This window comes from Ranitomeya variabilis, chromosome 4, assembly GCF_051348905.1.
Source record: "Ranitomeya variabilis isolate aRanVar5 chromosome 4, aRanVar5.hap1, whole genome shotgun sequence".
Taxonomy (NCBI): Eukaryota; Metazoa; Chordata; class Amphibia; order Anura; family Dendrobatidae; genus Ranitomeya; species Ranitomeya variabilis.
Genome location: NC_135235.1, coordinates 50,496,580 through 50,516,516, shown reverse-complemented (window position 1 = coordinate 50,516,516; position 19,937 = coordinate 50,496,580).

Below are 19,937 nucleotides of genomic sequence, written 5' to 3'. Positions count from 1 at the left end.
GGTTAGGTTCTTCAACCACCGGAAAAGCAACAGAATAATCAGGGGAATTTGAAGTCAGGAGATCGTCGAGATCAAACAAGGGAATACCAGCTAAGCGTCTATCCAATTTTGTCAAAATATTACCTGAGTCAGAACCACAGTCATGGGGTGACATGCAACAACTACCTCTCCATGAAAAACTGAAGTGGATTAATGAGGAAATGAAGTCCCTTCATCAACTTAAATCTAGGAAACTCACTAAACTACCATATTGGAAGAAAGCAATCAAAAGTGACTGGGTTTTTAAGGCCAAGCATGACTCTGAAGGCAAGGTTCATAGATTTAAAGCGAGATTATAAAAGGATATTCTCAGAAATATGGTGAAGATTATTATGATGCGACATTTTCTCTAGTTGCTAAGCAGACCACATTCAGGACTCTAATGGCTTAAGCTGCTGTACAAAACATGTTTGTAAGACTTTTAAACATCAAAAATTACCTTTTTAAATGGTGACATTGATGAGGACTTGTACTTGACTCAATCTGAGGGTTGTATTAAAGAGGATGAAGACAATCTTGTTTGCAAACTACAAAAATCTCTTTATGGTCTTAAGCAATCAAAAAGCGTCGGACACCAAAATGAAGAAAGCCTTATTGGAAGAGGTCAAGCAGATCGGTGTTTATACACAAAATGTAGAGATGGAAAGTGATTGTATAGTCTCTTATTTGTAAACTAGATGGTGGCTGTTATGAACTGGTGGTTTAGGAGCAACATGGGACGAGCTCTGGAGGAGGTGGTACCTGTACTAACCGCAGTTCCTGAGCTTATCACAACACTAGAAGTAGCCGTGGGATGTTCCTGTCACTCCCTAGACACCTCGTCACAGCCGGAGGACTAACTACCCCTAAAGATGGAAACAGGAAAGCTATCTTGCCTCAGAGAAAATCCCCAAAGGAAAGGCAGCCACCCACAAATATTGACTGTGAGTGAAGAGGGAAATGACATATGCAGAATGAAATCAGAAAGTAGCAAAGGAGGCCAGTCTAGCTAGATAGATAGAACAGGATAGAATACTGTGCGGTCAGTATAAAAAAAACTAGAAAAATCTACCACAGAGTTTACAAAAATCTCCACACCTGACTAAAGGTGTGGAGGGTAAATCTGCTTCCCAGAGCTTCCAGCTTAACTGAATAAATCCATATTGACAAGCTGGACAAGAAAAAACATAGAAAGAGCTGAACGATTAAGTCCACAATATGTGGACAGCAAAAGAACAAGCAAGGACTTATCTTTGCTGAACTGGTCAGAATATCAGGGAAATCCAAGCAGAGATGTGAATCCAACCAGGAACCATTGACAACTGGCCCAGGCTGAAGGATGGAGCCAGGATAAATAGCCAAGCCAGAAAGACGATCAGTGGAAGCAGCTACTGACTGCTAAATCCAAGGAGCAACAGTTCCACTCAAAACCACCGGAGGGAGCCCAAGAGCAGAACTCACAAAAGTGCCACTTACAACCACCGGAGGGAGCCCAAGAGCGGAATTCACAACAGTACCCCCCCCTTGAGGAGGGGTCACGGAACCCTCACCAGAGCCCCCAGGCCAATCAGGGCGAGCCAAGTGAAAGGCACGAACCAAATCGGCGGCATGGACATCGGAGGCAACAACCCAAGAATTATCCTCCTGGCCATAACCCTTCCACTTGACAAGATACTGAAGCCTCCGCCTCGAAAAACAAGAATCCAAAATTTTCTCCACCACATATTCCAACTCCCCCTCAACCAACACCGGGGCAGGAGGATCAACCGAGGGAACAACAGGCACCACATATCTCCGCAACAAAGATCTATGGAAAACATTATGGATGGCAAAAGAGGCTGGAAGGGCCAAACAAAAAGACACCGGATTGATAATCTCAAAAATCTTATAAGGACCAATAAACCGAGGCTTGAACTTAGGGGAAGAAACCTTCATAGGAACATGACGAGAAGATAACCAGACTAAATCCCACACCCGAAGCCGGGGACCAACACACCGACGGCGGTTAGCAAAGTGTTGAGCCTTTTCCTGAGACAACGTCAAATTGTCTACCACATGAGTCCAAATCTGCTGTAACCTGTCCACCACAGAATCCACACCAGGACAATCAGAAGGCTCAACCTGCCCCGAAGAAAAACGAGGATGAAAACCAAAATTACAAAAGAAATGCGAAACCAAAGTAGCCGAACTAGCCCGATTATTAAGGGCAAACTCGGCCAACGGCAAGAAAGCCACCCAATCATCCTGTTCAGCAGACACAAAGCATCTCAAATAGGTTTCCAAGGTCTTATTAGTTCGCTCAGTTTGGCAATTTGTCTGAGGATGGAACGCCGAAGAAAAAGACAAATCAATGCCCATCCTAGCACAAAAGGCCTGCCAAAACCTAGAAACAAACTGGGAATCTCTGTCAGACACAATATTCTCCGGAATGCCATGCAAACGAACCACATGCTGAAAAAACAATGGAACCAAATCAGAGGAGGAAGGCAATTTAGGCAAAGGTACCAAATGGACCATTTTAGAGAACCGGTCACAAACCACCCAGATAACAGACATCTTCTGGGAAACAAGAAGATCCGAAATAAAATCCATGGAAATATGCGTCCAGGGCATCTCAGGGACCGGCAAAGGCAAAAGCAACCCACTAGGGTGGGAACAGCAAGGCTTGGCCCGGGCTCAAGTCCCACAGGACTGCACAAAAGAACGCACATCCCGCGACAAGGAAGGCCACCAAAAGGACCTAGCAACCAAATCTCTGGTACCAAAAATCCCAGGATGACCAGCCAACACTGAACAATGAACCTCAGAAATTACCTTACTAGTCCATCTATCAGGAACAAACAGCTTCCCCACTGGACAGCGGTCAGGTTTATCAGCCTGAAATTCCTGAAGCACCCGCCGCAAATCAGGGGAGATGGCAGAAAGAACCACCCCTTTCTTAAGAATGCCAACCGGCCCAAGGACTCCAGGAGAATCAGGCAAAAAACTTCTAGAGAGGGCATCAGCCTTAAGATTCTTAGATCCCGGAAGATACGAGACCACAAAATCAAAACGGGAGAAAAACAGGGACATCGAGCCTGTCTAGGGTTCAGCCGCTTGGCTGACTCGAGGTAAATCAGATTCTTATGATCGGTCAACGCGGTGCTTGGCTCCCTCAAGCCAATGTCGCCACTCCTCAAATGCCCACTTCATAGCCAACAACTCCCGATTGCCAACGTCATAATTGCGCTCCGCAGGCAAAAACTTTCTGGAAAAAAAGGCACACGGTTTCATCAAAGAACCATCAGAATTCCTCTGAGACAAAACGGCCCCTGCCCCAATCTCAGAAGCGTCAACCTCAACCTGAAAAGTAAGAGAAACATCCGGCTGACGCAACACAGGGGCGGAAGTAAATCGGCGTTTAAGCACCTGAAAGGCCTCAACAGCCGCAGAGGACCAATTCGTCACATCAGCGCCTTTCTTCGTCAAATCGGTCAGGGGCTTAACCACACTGGAAAAGTTGGCAATGAAATGGCGATAAAAATTAGCAAAGCCCAAAAATTTCTGAAGGCTCTTCACCGATGTGGGTTGAATCCAGTCATGAATGGCTTGGACCTTAACAGGATCCATTTCTATAGACGATGGAGAAAAAATAAAACCCAAAAAAGAGACCTTCTGAACTCCAAATAGGCACTTAGACCCCTTCACAAATAAAGCATTATCACGAAGGATCTGGAATACCATCCTGACCTGCTTCACATGAGACTCCCAATCATCGGAAAAAATCTAAATATCATCCAAATACACATTCATGAATTTATCAAGATAATTGCGGAAAATATCATGCATGAAGGACTGAAATACAGAAGGAGCATTAGAAAGCCCGAAAGGCATCACAAGGTATTCAAAATGGCCTTCGGGCGTATTAAATGCAGTTTTCCATTCGTCACCCTGTTTAATACGAACAAGATTATATGCCCCTCGAAGGTCAATCTTAGTAAACCAACTAGCCCCATTAATCCGAGCAAACAAGTCAGAAAGCAAAGGTAAAGGGTATTGGAATTTGACCGTGATCTTATTAAGAAGGCGATAATCAATACAGGGTCTCAAGGAGCCATCCTTCTTTGGCAACAAAAAAAATCCCGCTCCCAATGGTGACGAAGACGGCCGAATATGCCCCTTTTCCAAAGACTCCTTGACATAACTCCGCATGGCGGTATGCTCTGGCACAGACAGATTGAAAAGTCGGCTCTTAGGGAACTTACAGCCAGGAATCAAGTTAATAGCACAATCACAGTCCCTATGTGGAGGAAGGGAACTGGACTTGGGCTCATCAAATACATCCTGGAAATCCGACAAAAACTCAGGGACTTCAGAAGAGGGGGAAGAGGAAATTGACATCAAAGGAACGTCACAATGTACCCCTTGACAACCCCAACTAGTCACAGACTTAGATTTCCAATCCAGCACCGGATTATGTTCCTGTAACCATGGAAAACCCAGTACAACAACATCATTCAAGTTATGCAACACCAGAAAACGGCAATCTTCCTGATGTGCTGGAGCCATGCACATGGTCAGCTGAGTCCAATACTGAGGTTTATTCTTGGCCAACGGTGTAGCATCAATGCCCCTCAAAGGAATAGGGCTCTGCAAAGGCTGCAAGGAAAAACCACAGCGCCTGGCGAATTCCAAGTCCATTAAGTTCAGGGCAGCCCCTGAATCCACAAATGCCATGACAGAAAAGGATGATAATGAGCAAATCAGGGTCACAGATAAGAGAAATTTAGACTGTACAGTACTGATGGTAACAGACCTAGCGACCCTCTTAGTACGCTTAGGGCAATCAGAAATAACATGAGCAGAATCACGACAGTAAAAACACAGCTTATTCTGACGTCTGAATCCCTGCCGTTCTGCTCTAGTCAAAATCCTATCACATTGCATAGGCTCAGGACTCTGCTCAGAGGACACTGCCATATGGTGCACAACTTTGCGCTCGCGCAGGCGCCGATCAATCTGAATGGCTAGAGACACAGATTCGCTCAAACCAGCGGGTGTGGGGAACCCCACCATAACATCTTTAAGGGCTTCAGAAAGACCCTTTCTGAAAATTGCTGCCAGAGCATCCTCATTCCATTTAGTGAGCACTGACCATTTTCTAAATTTCTGGCAGTATAATTCTGCCGCTTCCTGACCCTGACATAGGGCCAACAAGGTTTTTTCTGCATGATCCACAGAATTAGGTTCGTCATACAATAATCCGAGCGCTTAAAAAAATGTGTCTACTTTAAGCAATGCCGGATTCCCTGATTCAAGGGAGAATGCCCAGTCCTGAGGGTCACCACGCAGCAGAGAGATTATAATCTTAACCTGCTGAATGGGATCACCAGAGGAACAGGTTTCAAAGCAAAAAACAATTTGCAGTTATTTTTAAAATTCAAAAACTTAGATCTGTCCCCAAAAAACAAATCAGGAGTAGGAATTTTAGGCTCTAAAGCCGGAGTCTGGACAACATAATCTTGGATACTCTGTACTCTTGCAGCAAGTTGATCCACACGAGAAAACAAACCCTGAACATCCATGCCAGCGCCAAAATCCTGAACCACCCAGAGATTAAGAGGGAAAAAAAGACAAAACAGACTGCAAAAAAAAAATGGCTCAGAACTTTTTTTTCCTTCTTTTGAGATGCATTTAATTCATTTTTGGCCAGTTGTACTGTTATGAACGGGTGGTTTAGGAGCAACATGGGACGAGCTCTGGAGGAGGTGGTACCTGTACTAACCGCAGTTCCTGAGCTTATCACAACACTAGAAGTAGCCGTGGGATGTTCCTGTCACTCCCTAGACACCTCGTCACAGCCGGAGGACTAACTACCCCTAAAGATGGAAACAGGAAAGCTATCTGTTGTGGATTCTGTTTGCGGGCTCCCTCTGGTGGTTACTGCTGGTACTGGGTGACTTTGGTGGGTTGCGGCCTTTGGTTTCCATCTGTCCATCAGAGGCTGGGTGTTTCCTATTTTACCTGGCCTTTCTGTCATTTCCCTTGCCGGCTATCAATGTGTTCAGATGTGCTCTGTTTGGTTCCTGCCTACCTGCTCCCAGATCTTTCAGGATAAGCTAAGTGCTGATTTTCAGTTGTTTGGTTTTTTGTCCAGCTTGCTTAGAATGTCTCTTTGTTAGCTGGTTGCTCTAGTGGACTGAGGTTCTCCCCATGTGCCATGAGTTGGCACATGGGTTCTTGTAATCTCAGGATGGTTTTTTTGATTAGGGTTTTTTGCTGACCGCTCAGTCCCCTTTTGTGTCATTCTGCTTTCTAGTTTTCAGCGGGCCTCTATTTGCTAAAGCTATATACATCATCTCTATGTGTGTGCCTTCCTCTCATTTCACCGTCAATACATGTGGGGGGCAACTATATCTTTGGGGTTAATTCCTCTGGAGGCAAGTGAGGTCTTTGTTTTCTCTGCAGTACTAGTTAGCTCTTAGGCTGGTGCGTGGCGTCTAGAACCAACGTAGGCACGCTCCCTGGCTATCTCTAGTTGCGTTTGTCAGGCGTAGGGCAGCGGTCAGCCCAGGTTCCATCACCCAAGAGCTCGTCCGATATTTATTATACTTTGCTTATCCTGTGCTATCCCTAGCCATTGGGGATTCATGACAGCTATCTTGCCTCAGAGAAAATTCCCAAAGGAAAGGCAGCCCCCCACAAATATTGACTGTGAGTGAAGAGGGAAATGACATAGGCAGAATGAAATAAGAAAGTAGCAAAGGAGGCCAGTCTAGCTAGATAGATAGAACAGGACAGAATACTGTGCGGTCAGTATAAAAAAAACTAGAAAAATCCACCACAGAGTTTACAAAAATCTCCACACCTGACTAAAGGTGTGGAGGGTAAATCTGCTTCCCAGAGCTTCCAGCTTAACTGAATAAATCCATATTGACAAGCTGGACAAGAAAAAAAATAGAAAGAGCTGAACGATTAAGACCACAATATGTGGACAGCAAAAGAACAAGCAAGGACTTATCTTTGCTGAACTGGTCAGAATATCAGGGAAATCCAAGCAGAGATGTGAATCCAACCAGGAACCATTGACAACTGGCCCAGGCTGAAGGATGGAGCCAGGATAAATAGCTGAGCCAGAAAGACGATCAGTGGAAGCAGCTGCTGACTGCTAAATCCAAGGAGCAGCAGTTCCACTCAAAACCACCGGAGGGAGCCCAAGAGCAGAACTCACAAAAGTGCCACTTACAACCACTGGAGGGAGCCCAAGAGCGGAATTCACAACAGGTGGCCCGATTCTAAAGCATCGGGTATTCTAGAATATGTATGTAGTTTATTTATGAAGTTTTCAGAATAATGCGATTTATACACAGGATTAGGCCGGCCGGGCGCGACCAATTAGCGAAGTGTGGTTCAAATTATGCGCCAATTCGCAGCCAGACTACGTCTGTTGCTGATTGGTTACGCCCGGCCGCGAACAATCAGTGAAGTCAGGGCTTGCTCCAGGTTTTTGAGGGCCCCGGGCGAAAGAGTCTCAGTGGGCCCCCCTCTTTAACACATACCATGATTCATGATGCACAGATACAGCAGAGAAATATAGCACAGCCAAGTAGCATACAGCCCACTTAGTATATAGCGCAGCCCACGTAGCATATAACACAGCCCACATAGTATATAGCACGGCCCACGTAGTATTTTGCCCAGCCACGTAGTATATAGCACAGCCCCCGTAGTATATAGCACAGACACATAGTATATTGCCCAGCCACGTAATATATTGCACAGCCACGTAATATATTGCACAGCCATGTAGTATATAGCACAGTCACGTAGTATATAGTACAGAGACGTAGTATATAACACAGCCCATGCAGTATATAACACAGGCCACGTAGTATAGAGCACAGTGATGTAGTATATTGCCCAGCCACGTAATATATACCACAGCCACATAGTATATAGCACAGAGACGTAGTATATAACAGCCCACGCAGTATATTACACAGCCCATGCAGTATATAACACAGCCTACGTAGTATCTAACACAGCCCACATATATATATATAGCAATGTGGGCACCATATCCCTGTTAAAAAAAAGAATTAAAATAAAAAATAGTTGTATACTCACCTTCCGGCGCCCGCGGATCCAGGCGAGGCATTTAGCGATGCTCCTCGCGACGCTCCGGTTCCAAGAATGCATTGCGGTCTCGCGAGATGATGATGTAGTGGTCTCGTGAGACTGCTACGTCATTATCTCGGGAGACCGCAATGCATGGACTGGAGCGTCGCGAGGAGCAGCGGGAAAGGCAACGGAAGGTGAGAATATAATGATTTTTTATTTTGTTTGTTATTTTTAACATTATATCTTTTTACTATTGATGCTGCATAGGCAGCATCAATAGTGAAAAGTTGGTCACACAGGGTTAATAGCATTGTTAACGGACTGCATTACACCGCGGCATAACGCGGTGTAACGCAGCCATTAACCCTGTGTGAGCTCTGACTGGAGGGGTCACTGACAGAGAATAGGAAGGGGCGAATTCGCAACCAGACTGTGAAAGTCGCTGATCAGCGACGCGGGATTTCCGTTACAGACAGACAAACAGATGGAAGTGACCCTTTGACGATTATATAGTAGACACTGTGCTTATGGTTCATCAAGAGGAAACAAAAATTCCAAAGATGACTAAAATTCTCAATCAGCATTTTGAAATAGAAGACCTTGGAGCTGTCACATACTATCTAGAAATCCTGGTCCAAACAGAAGAAGATGAAAGCTTTTTTCTAAATCAAAGTGCATAAGTAAACTCAATTCAAAATAAGCTTAAAATGTCAGAAGCTAAAGGTACACCAACCTCAATGTAACCATCCTAAAAAAAGCTAGGAGAAAATGTTGTGTTACCTAACAACGAGAAATACAGACAGGCAGTGGTGGGTGCTTCTATACATAGCCACTATGACTCGACAGTATATCAGGAATGATGCATGAGTGGGTGGGGATTGATGCAGCAGAGCTCACTCTGATTCTGTGAATGCTGCCAGCTTTCTCTGCATTCCCAAGACAATTACTAACTATGACCTTAGTATACAATTTATATTTTGTCCTATTTATCAACCATATTTTTATTATTTAATCTGTAATATAGCCATCATTTTCCTATGAGGTGCCTTTTTAATTTTCAGTTATTGGTAGCAATTTAATCAGGTTGCTGTTTTAAAGCTGTTGTCTTTGGTGTATGGCATTGCCTATTACACAGTTGTCTTCATTCATGTCAATGTCTGTGCTCACTGCTGGCTTGCAGCCCAGCACACGGAATGATGGGAAATGTAGTCAGAAGCAAGCAGAGAATTCTGAAGAAGTGATCACTATGAGAAGCAAAGCAGAAAGGCATAAAATAATATTAAATTTTCAGAAAAAGTATATGGGCATATTTAAGGGCATTGCACTTAATCATTTAACCCCTTAATCACATATGACGTACTATCCCGTCGAGGTGACCTGGGACTTAATTCCCAGTGACGGGATAGTACGTCATATGCGATCGGCCGCGCTCATGGGGGGGAGCGCGGCCGATCGCGGCCTGGGTGTCAGCTGACTATCGCAGCTGACATCCGGCACTATGTGCCAGGAGCGGTCACGGACCGCCCCCGGCACATTAACCCCCGGCACACTGCGATCAAACATGATCGCAGTGTTCCAGCGGTATAGGGATTCATCGCGCAGGGAGGGGGCTCCCTGCGTGCTTCCCTGAGACTCCCGGAGCAACGCGATGTGATCGTGTTGCTCCGAGCGTCTCTTACCTCCTATCCCTGCAGGCCCCAGAAACAAAATGGCCACGGGGCTGCATCCGGGTCCTGCAGGGATTACTTTCGGGTCCAGTGCAGGCGCTGGTAAGCCTGCAGCGTTGTCAGTCAGATCGTTGATCTGACAGAGTGCTGTGCAAACTGTCAGATCAGCGATCTGTGATGTCCTCCCCTGGGACAAAGTAAAAAAGTGAAGAAAAAAAATTCCACATGTGTAAAAAAAAAAAATTCCTAAATAAAGAAAAAAAATATTATTCCCATAAATACATTTCTTTATCTAAATAAAAGAAAACAAAACAATAAAAGTACACATATTTAGTATTGCCGCGTCCGTAACGACCCAACCTATAAAACTGTCCCACTAGTTAACCCCTTCAGTGAACACCGTCAGGAAAAAAAAACGAGCCAAAAAACAACGCTTTATTATCATACCACTCAACAAAAAGTGGAATAACACGCGATCAAAAAGATGGATATACAGTGGGGCAAAAAAGTATTTAGTCAGTCAGCAATAGTGCAAGTTCCACCACTTAAAAAGATGAGAGGCGTCTGTAATTTACATCATAGGTAGACCTCAACTATGGGAGACAAACTGAGAAAAAAAAATCCAGAAAATCACATTGTCTGTTTTTTTAACATTTTATTTGCATATTATGGTGGAAAATAAGTATTTGGTCAGAAACAAAATTTCATCTCAATACTTTGTAATATATCCTTTGTTGGCAATGACAGAGGTCAAACGTTTTCTGTAACTCTTCACAAGGTTGCCACACACTGTTGTTGGTATGTTGGCCCATTCCTCCATGCAGATCTCCTCTAGAGCAGTGATGTTTTTGGCTTTTTGCTTGGCAACACAGACTTTCAACTCCCTCCAAAGGTTTTCTATAGGGTTGAGATCTGGAGACTGGCTAGGCCACTCCAGGACCTTGAAATGCTTCTTACGAAGCCACTCCTTCGTTGCCCTGGCGGTGTGCTTTGGATCATTGTCATGTTGAAAGACCCAGCCACGTTTCATCTTCAATGCCCTTGCTGATGGAAGGAGGTTTGCACTCAAAATCTCACGATACATGGCCCCATTCATTCTTTCATGTACCCAGATCAGTCGTCCTGGCCCCTTTGCAGAGAAACAGCCCCAAAGCATGATGTTTCCACCACCATGCTTTACAGTAGGTATGGTGTTTGATGGATGCAACTCAGTATTCTTTTTCCTCCAAACACGACAAGTTGTGTTTCTACCAAACAGTTCCAGTTTGGTTTCATCAGACCATAGGACATTCTCCCAAAACTCCTGGATCATCCAAATGCTCTCTAGCAAACTTCAGATGGGCCCGGACATGTGCTGGCTTAAGCAGTGGGACTCGTCTGGCACTGCAGGATCTGAGTCCATGGTGGTGTAGTGTGTTACTTATGGTAGGCCTTGTTACATTGGTCCCAGCTCTCTGCAGTTCATTCACTAGGTCCCCCCGCGTGGTTCTGGGATTTTTGCTCACCGTTCTTGTGATCATTCTGACCCCACGGGGTGGGATTTTGCGTGGAGTCCCAGATCGAGGGAGATTATCAGTGGTCTTGTATGTCTTCCATTTTCTAATTATTGCTCCCACTGTTGATTTCTTCACTCCAAGCTGGTTGGCTATTGCAGATTCAGTCTTCCCAGCCTGGTGCAGGGCTACAATTTTGTTTCTGGTGTCCTTTGACAGCTCTTTGCTCTTCACCATAGTGGAGTTTGGAGTCAGACTGTTTGAGGGTGTGCACAGGTGTCTTTTTATACTGATAACAAGTTTAAGCAGGTGCCATTACTACAGGTAATGAGGGGAGGAAAGAGGAGACTCTTAAAGAAGAAGTTACAGGTCTGTGAGAGACAGAAATCTTGATTGTTTGTTTCTGACCAAATACTTATTTTCCACCATAATATGCAAATAAAATGTTAAAAAAACAGACAATGTGATTTTCTGGATTTTTTTTTCTCAGTTTGTCTCCCATAGTTGAGGTCTACCTATGATGTAAATTACAGACGCCTCTCATCTTTTTAAGTGGTGGAAATTGCACTATTGCTGACTGACTAAATACTTTTTTGCCCCACTGTAAATTACCATGGTACCGCTGAAAACATCATCTTGTCCCGCAAAAAAAACAAGCTGCCAGACAGCATCATAAGCAAAACATAAAAAAGTTATAGTCTTCAGAATAAAGTGATGCCAAAATAATTATTTTTTCTATAAAATAGCTTTTATCGTATGAAAGCGCAAAAACATAAAAAAATGATATAAATGAGGTATCGCTGTAATCGTACTGACCCGATGAATAAAACTGCTTTATCCATTTTACCAAACGTGGAACGGTATAAATGCCTCCCCCAAAAGAAATTCATGAATAGCTGTTTTTTGGTCCTTCTGCCTCACAAAAATCAGAATAAAAAGTGATCAAAAAATGTCATGTGCCCGAAAATGTTATCAATAAAAACGTCAACTCGTCCTGCAAAAAACAAGACCTCACATGACTCTGTGGACCAAAATATGGAAAAATTATAGGTCTCAAAATGTGGAGACGCAAAAACTTTTTTGCTATAAAAAGCGTCTTTTAGTGTGTGACAGCTGCCATAAAATCTGATATAAAAAACGCTATAAAAGTAAATCAAACCCCCTGTTGTGAATTCCGTTCTTGGGCTCCCTCCGGAGGTTGTAAATGGCACTTTTGTGAATTCTGCCCTTGGGCTCCCTCCGGTGGTTTTAAGTGGAACTGCTGCTCCTTGGGTTTAGCATTAGCAGCTGCTTCCACTGATCGTCTCTCCTGGCTCTGCTATTTAGCCTGGCTCTAGTCTTCAGCCAGTGCCAGCTATCAATGTTTCTTGGTTGGATTCAGATCTCTCCTTGGATTTCTCTTATAACCTGTCCATTTCAGCAAAGATAAGTCCTTGCTTGTTATTTTGGTTGTCCACTTGCTGTGGACTTAATCGTTCAGCTCATGTTATGTTTTTTCTTGTCCAGCTTGTCAGTATGATATTTTCAACTTAGCTGGAAGCTCTGGGGAAGCAGATTTGCCCTCCACACCGTGAGTCGGTGTGGAGATTTTTTGTAAACTCTGTGTGGATTTTTTAGCTTTTAATACTGACCGCACAGTATTCTTTCCTATTCTGTCTATCTAGTTAGAAGTGGCCTCCTTTGCTAAATCCTGTTTTCATTCTGTATATGTCATTTCCCTCTCCACTCACAGTCAATATTTGTGGGGGGCTATCTTTCCTTTGGGGATTTTCTCTGAGGCAAGATAGCTTTCTGTTTCTATCTTTAGTGGTAGTTAGTTCTCAGGCTGTGACGAGGTGTCTAGGGAGTGACAGGAACATCCCACGGCTACGTCTAGTGTTGGTGTTAGGATCAGGAACTGCGGTCAGTACAGATACCACCTCCTCAGAGCTCATCCCATGTTGCTCCTTAACCACCAGGTCATAATAACCACCCTTCATCACCCCCTTAGTTAGGGAAAAATAATAAAATTAAAAAAATGTATTTATTTCCATTTTCCCATTAGGGTTAGGGCTACGGTTAGGGTTAGGGCTAGGGTTAGGGTTAGGGCTAGGGTTAGGGTTAGGGTTAGGGCTAGGGGTAGGGCTAGGGTTAGGGTTAGGGCTAGGGTTAGGGTTTGGGCTAGGGTTGGAGCTAAAGTTAGGGTTGGGGCTAAAGTTAGGGTTAGGGTTGGGGCTAAAGTTAGGGTTAGGGTTTGGATTACATTTACGGTTGGGATTAGAAATAGGGGTGTGTCAGGGTTAGGGTTACCGTTGGGATTAGGGTTAGGGGTGTGTTTGGATTAGGGTTTCAGGTAGAATTGGGGAGTTTCCACTGTTCAGTCACATCAGGGGCTCTCCAAACGCCGATCTCAATTCCAGCCAATTCTGCGTTGAAAAAGTAAAACAGTGCTCCTTCCCTTCCAAGCTCTCCCGTGTGCCCAAACAGGGGTTTACCCCAACATATGGGGTATCAGCGTACTCGGGACAAATTGGACAACACCATTTGGGTCCAAGTTCTCTTGTTATCCTTGGGAAAATAAAAATTTGGGGGTTAAAATTCATTTTTGTGGGAAAAAATTTTTTTTTATTTTCACGGCTCTGCGTTGTGAACTGTAGTGAAACACTTGGGGGTTCAAAGTTCTCACAACATATCTAGATAAGTTCCTTGCGAGGTCTAGTTTCCAATATGGGATCACTTGTGGGGGGTTTCTAATGTTTGGGTACATCAGGGGCTCTACAAATGCAACGTGATGCCTGCAGACCAATTCATCTAAGTCTGCATTCCAAATGGCGCTCCTTCCCTTTCGAGGTCGAGCAAAAAGATAAGTTCTTGCTAGTTCTTTTGGTTGCCAATTTTCTGTGGACTTAATCGCTCAGCTCATGTTATGTTTTTCTTGTCCAGCTTGTCAGTATGATATTTTCAGTCTAGCTGGAAGCTCTGGGGAAGCAGATTTGCCCTCCACACCGTGAGTCGGTGTGGAGATTATTTTTGTAAACTCTGCGTGGACTTTTAGTTTTGTAATACTGACCGCACAGTATCCTTTTCTGTTCTGTCTATCTAGATTAGTAGTGGCCTCCTTTGCTAAAATCTGTTTTCATTTCTGTGTATGTCATTTCCCTCTCCATTCACAGTCAATATTTGTGGGGGGCTGTCTTTCCTTTTGGGGAGTTTCTCTGAGGCAAGATAGCTTTCTGTTTCCATCTTTAGGGGTAGTTAGTTCTCAGGCTGTGACAAGGTGTCTAGGGAGTGACAGGAACATCCCACAGCTACTTCTAGTGTTGGTGTTAGGATTAGGAACTGCGGTCAGTACAGATACCACCTCCTCAGAGCTCGTCCCATGTTGCTCCTTAACCACCAGGTCATAACAGTTCCCCCAACATATGGTGTATCAACGTACTCAGGACAAATTGGACAACAACTTTTGGGGTCCAATTTATCCTGTTACCTTTGTGAAAATACAAAACTGGGGGCTAAAAAATCATTTTTGTGAAAAAAAAAATAATTTTTTATTTTCACGGCTCTGCGTTATAAACTGTAGTGAAACACTTGGGGGTTCAAAGTTCTCACAACACATCTAGATATGTTCCTTGGGAGGTCTACTTTCCAATATGGGGTCACTTGTGGGGGGTTTGTACTGTTTGGGTACATCAGGGACTCTGCAAATGCAACGTGATCCCTGCAGAACAATCCATCTAAGTCTGCATTCCAAATGGCGCTCCTTCCCTTCCGAGCTCTGCCATGCGCCCAAACAGTGGTCCCCCACACATACGGGGTATCAGCATACTCAGAACAAATTGGACAACAACTTTTGGGGTCCAATTTATCCTCTCACCCTTGGGAAAATACAAAACTGGGGGCTAATAAATCATTTTTGTGAAAAAAATATATTTTTTATTTTCACGGCTCTGCGTTATAAACTGTAGTGAAACACTTGGGGGTTCAAAGCTCTCAAAACACATCTAGATAGGTCACTAAGGGGTCTACTTTCCAAAATGGTGTCACTTGTGGGGGTTTTAATGTTTAGGCACATCTGGGGCTCTCCAAACGCGACATGGTGTCCCATCTCAATTGCAGTCAATTTTGCATTGAAAAGTCAAACGGCACTCCTTCCTTTCCGAGCTCTGCCATGCACCAAAACAGTCGTTTACCCCCACATATGGGGTATCAGCATACTCAGGACAAATTGCACAACAACCTTTTGGGTCCAATTTCTTCTCTTACCCTTGGGAAAATAAAAAATTGGGGGCAAAAAGATCATTTTTGTGAAAAAATATGATTTTTTATTTTTACGGCTCTGCATTATAAACTTCTGTGAAGCACTTGTTGGGTCAAAGTGCTCACCACACATCTAGATAAGTTCCTTAAGGGGTCTACTTTCCAAAATGGTGTCAATTGTGGGGGGTTTCAATGTTTAGGCTCATCAGGGGCTCTCCAAAGGCAACATGGCGTCCCATCTCAATTCTAGTCAATTTTGCATTGAAAAGTAAAATGGCGCTCCTTTCCTTCCGAGCTCTGCCATGCGCCCAAACAGTGGTTTACCCCCACATATGGGGTATCACCATACTCAGGACAAATTGTACAACAACTTATTGGGTCTATTTTCTCCTGTTACCCTTGGTAAAATAAAACAAATTGGAGCTGAAATAAATTTTGTGTGAAAAAAAGTTAAATGTTCATTTTTATTTAAACATTCCAAAAATTCCTATGAAACACCTGAAGAGTTAATAAACTTCTTGAATGTGGTTGTGAGCACCTTGAGGGGTGCAGTTTTTAGAATGGTGTCACACTTGGGTATTTTCTATCATATAGACCCCTCAAAATGACTTCAAATGAGATGTGGTCCCTAAAAAAAAATGGTGTCGTAAAAATGAGAAATTGCTGGTCAACTTTTAACCCTTATAACTCCATAACAAAAAGAAATTTGGGTTCCAAAATTGTGCTGATGTAAAGTAGACATGTGGGAAATGTTACTTATTAAGTATTTTGCGTGATATATCTCTGTGATTTAAGGGAATAAAAATTCAAAGTTGGAAAATTGTGAAATTTTCAAATTTTTCGCCAAATCTCCATTTTTTTCACAAATAAACGTAAGTTATATTGAATAAATTTTACCACTATCATGAAGTATAGTATGTCACGAGAAAACATTGTCAGAATTGCTAAGATCCTTTGAAGCATTCCAGAGTTATAACCTCTTAAAGAGACAGTGGTCAGAATTGTAAAAATTGGCCCGGTCATTATTGTGCAAACCACCCTCGGGGCTTAAGGGGTTAACCAAAAACTGAATCAGGGTAGTTAATAACATCTGTGAGTCAGTGTTGGGTAAATCACATTATTAAATAATAACTAATAAAAGTAATGTTTTATAACACCAGTGGATAAGGTGGAGGAGTGTAAAATTTTCTTGTCCATTTGGTCAATTGTACTCCTAGATTGTATGATTGTAAGCAGCACCCCCCACTCATTTTGGTATGCGTTAAACTATGTATTACTCTGTAATGTCTTATATTGTTTGTACAATTGCCTTCTAAATTGTAAAGTGCTGTGGAATATGTTGACATCATAGAAGTAAACATTATTGTTATTATTATATTATTTTTGTACCTGTACTTAAATTGGTTGTGCATTTTAAGACAACATTCTGTCCTGGTTGCAGTTTATTAAAAAACAACAAATCATGCTGTACTCACCTTCCCTGGGTCCACCGGTAAGTCTTTGCTGCTCCCGGTATCTGGCATTCACTGCAGTGCTGATGTCTTGTCAACAGATCAGCAGCCAATCAATGACCTCAGCATCGCCTTCCCTTCAGAGCCGCTGAACTCACTAATTGGCTGTCACTCTGTCGATATGTCACTAGTACCGTGGCCAATGCCAGACACCAGGAGGAGCAGGCAGAGACTCGCTGGTGGCCTCGGGGAAGTTAAAAACAGAGCAGATTGTTGTTTTTAAAAAACTGCAGCTAGGGCAGTACATTGTCTGAATGGTGACAACGCCTTTAATTTTCAGCCACATATATTTGGTTGCCTCACTATATAAATGGATTATTCAATGTCTACAATGTATAAAAAAGATAATTTTTCTCTATAAGGGCAGGTGCAGACGAGTGTATATTCTCTCATCTGAGAGAACCTTGTCAGTTATGCAAACCACACTGTGATCAAACTCTGATCATAATATGATCTGATTCTCTCGGATGAGGAGAAGATGGAGAAAAAAAATTCTCCATGTTCTCCATTCTGTGAGTCTGTGGAAACAGGTCTGCATTAGAGATGAGCGAGTGTGCTCGTTACTTGGGCTTTCCGAGGATGCATGATTTGCGTGAGTACATGTGGGGAATCCCAAACAAACAGGCAATCCCCACATGTATTCAGGCTGTCTAGCAGACGAAAATCATGCAGCTGCGGTGACTCAAACATAATGTACCAGCACACCCAAAATACTCTGAGATTACCCGAGCATGCTCGGATAACCCGAGTAACGAGCACACTCCCTCATCACTAGTCTGCAGTCCTATGGTCTCTCACTCTGCTTCTAATAGTATTCTTCAGTATTTTGCTTTCCATTTATCTATGTATTCAATTTTTTCTGTATTTATCTGCCACCATCGTCCAGGAACCAGAGACTGATAAGTTAACCCATAATTTGAACTGTTGTTGTTACTTTATTGCCGTATACACATTGTGGGCCTGTATACTTATGAAAAACCCGTTGACTCATGCTCTGCCTCCTTCTCGTCACTGCATCCTGCGTTCCTGCTAGTACCTTACACTCACGACATATATGGGCGGCGGGCGCTTTTTGCGCATCGGCTTTTGTGCATCTCTTTTCGACATAGATTGCGTGCTGTGTCAGTGCGTGCATGCGCAATGAATACATCGGGCATGCTCTCAAGCTGATTTACATGCATGTGCTCATGCCCAGCTTGCGCATGTGCTGTTACCGAACGCAGTTTATTTAATTCTCGGCTGGTTTTCACAAATGATTTTTATTAGCGCTGTCTGCGCATGTGCCATTACATGTGTTGATTTTATTATGTGTCATTCTAACCTGGTTGAAAACAGCTGACTTTCTGTTAATGCCGTCTGAGCATTCCCGATACTTCCGCCGGCTGCATTTTACATTCCTCCTCCAGTAAGTTCAAACAGCTGATCTTCACTAGCATTTTGTTCATATTTATATAAAATGCATGCTACACATTCCTACTCACAAGCCCCTGAGGAGGCCACACTTTGTTGGCGAAACATGTTGGCTGTGGCTCACAGGATTCTCTGGGGACATATATCTATCTCTGCGTTATTACCCTGTGAGTCACAGACTTGTATTAAAGTCTATAAAAATTAGCAGTAAATAAAAAAGCTCATATCCTGGGAACCATGTGGTGCATTAAAAAAAACAACAACTGTTAGAAAGGTCACTCTTCTCTCACTGAATGTCCTCCCATGCCTGAGATTCTGCTCTAGCGCTGTCATTGCCCGTGGTTGCCTCCTCAGAGATGGCGGCACAAATGCAGTTGGTCTAATGATGAGCCAGACTATAGGTATGTGTGGCTCTATGACGAAAAGACCCCAGGCGATGACTGCACCTGCGCAGATACTTGGGCAGAGGAGACAGGTCACTAGAGAAGAGTTACCTGTCTTTCAGAAAACGGAAGCCAGTGACAGGTAGGTAAACAGGAGAGAGGCAGGAGGACTGGAAGTGCAGTGTCTGGCCATGTACTTGTGATTACATCTTTAATGCTGGATTTCTGTGCAATTTCCAAATATAATACTATAATCAAGGTGTGGATTTAAAAAGTATTAAACAGCTTTTACACACATGCATTTATTTAGGGGTTTAATATCCTGATGACAGGTTTTCTTGAATGCCAAACTGATATGTAGTGATAGTCCCCTTGAGTGGCAGAAAAACATTCCTTAACAGCTTAAACAATGGTTTCTGATTCACTAGCATGAAAAAAATCTCACTAAGATCTCCCTAGGTTTCCATATGTTAGCTGGGGTCCGCCATTGACCAAAGTCCAACCTTGGTCATCAGTATTGTTAATAGCATATGATAGGACCATGGGGGTCATTGTAACATAGTTTACAATGGGACTCACTAACTTCAATTTACGCCTCTGCTAAAAGCTAACAAAAACTGAATTCATGCCATTTTATTTGCTTTATCCTAACATATCAATGTTTTTGAAGGATTTTTTTATGACTTAACAACTGACCAATATTTGCTGTGTAGAAATAAACAGACTGGTTGCGTTATAATATATTTAGCCTTTGGATTGTTTTTGGCTGAACAGTGAGAGTTACAAAATCAACTTCTGATTACCAACTTACTGCAATGGTTCGTATCAAGATTAGTAGACATACCCTGTTCATAGGAGATGGGATAACTTCCCGATCACTGAGGGTCTGACAATGGAACCCCGGCCAACCCCAAAAATGGGGTTCTGCAGATTCTCGTGGGAATGTAGCAGAGGTCTAGCATGAGCATCTCATCTTAATTCTTTCATAATGGCATCTCTGGAGACAGCTGACTGCTGTGCTCTAATGAATGAAACAAATGTGCACAAACTTCAAGGGTCCCATTCTGGGGATCAGTGATTCCACCTAGATTTCCTGGTCCCATCCAATTTGATAATGGG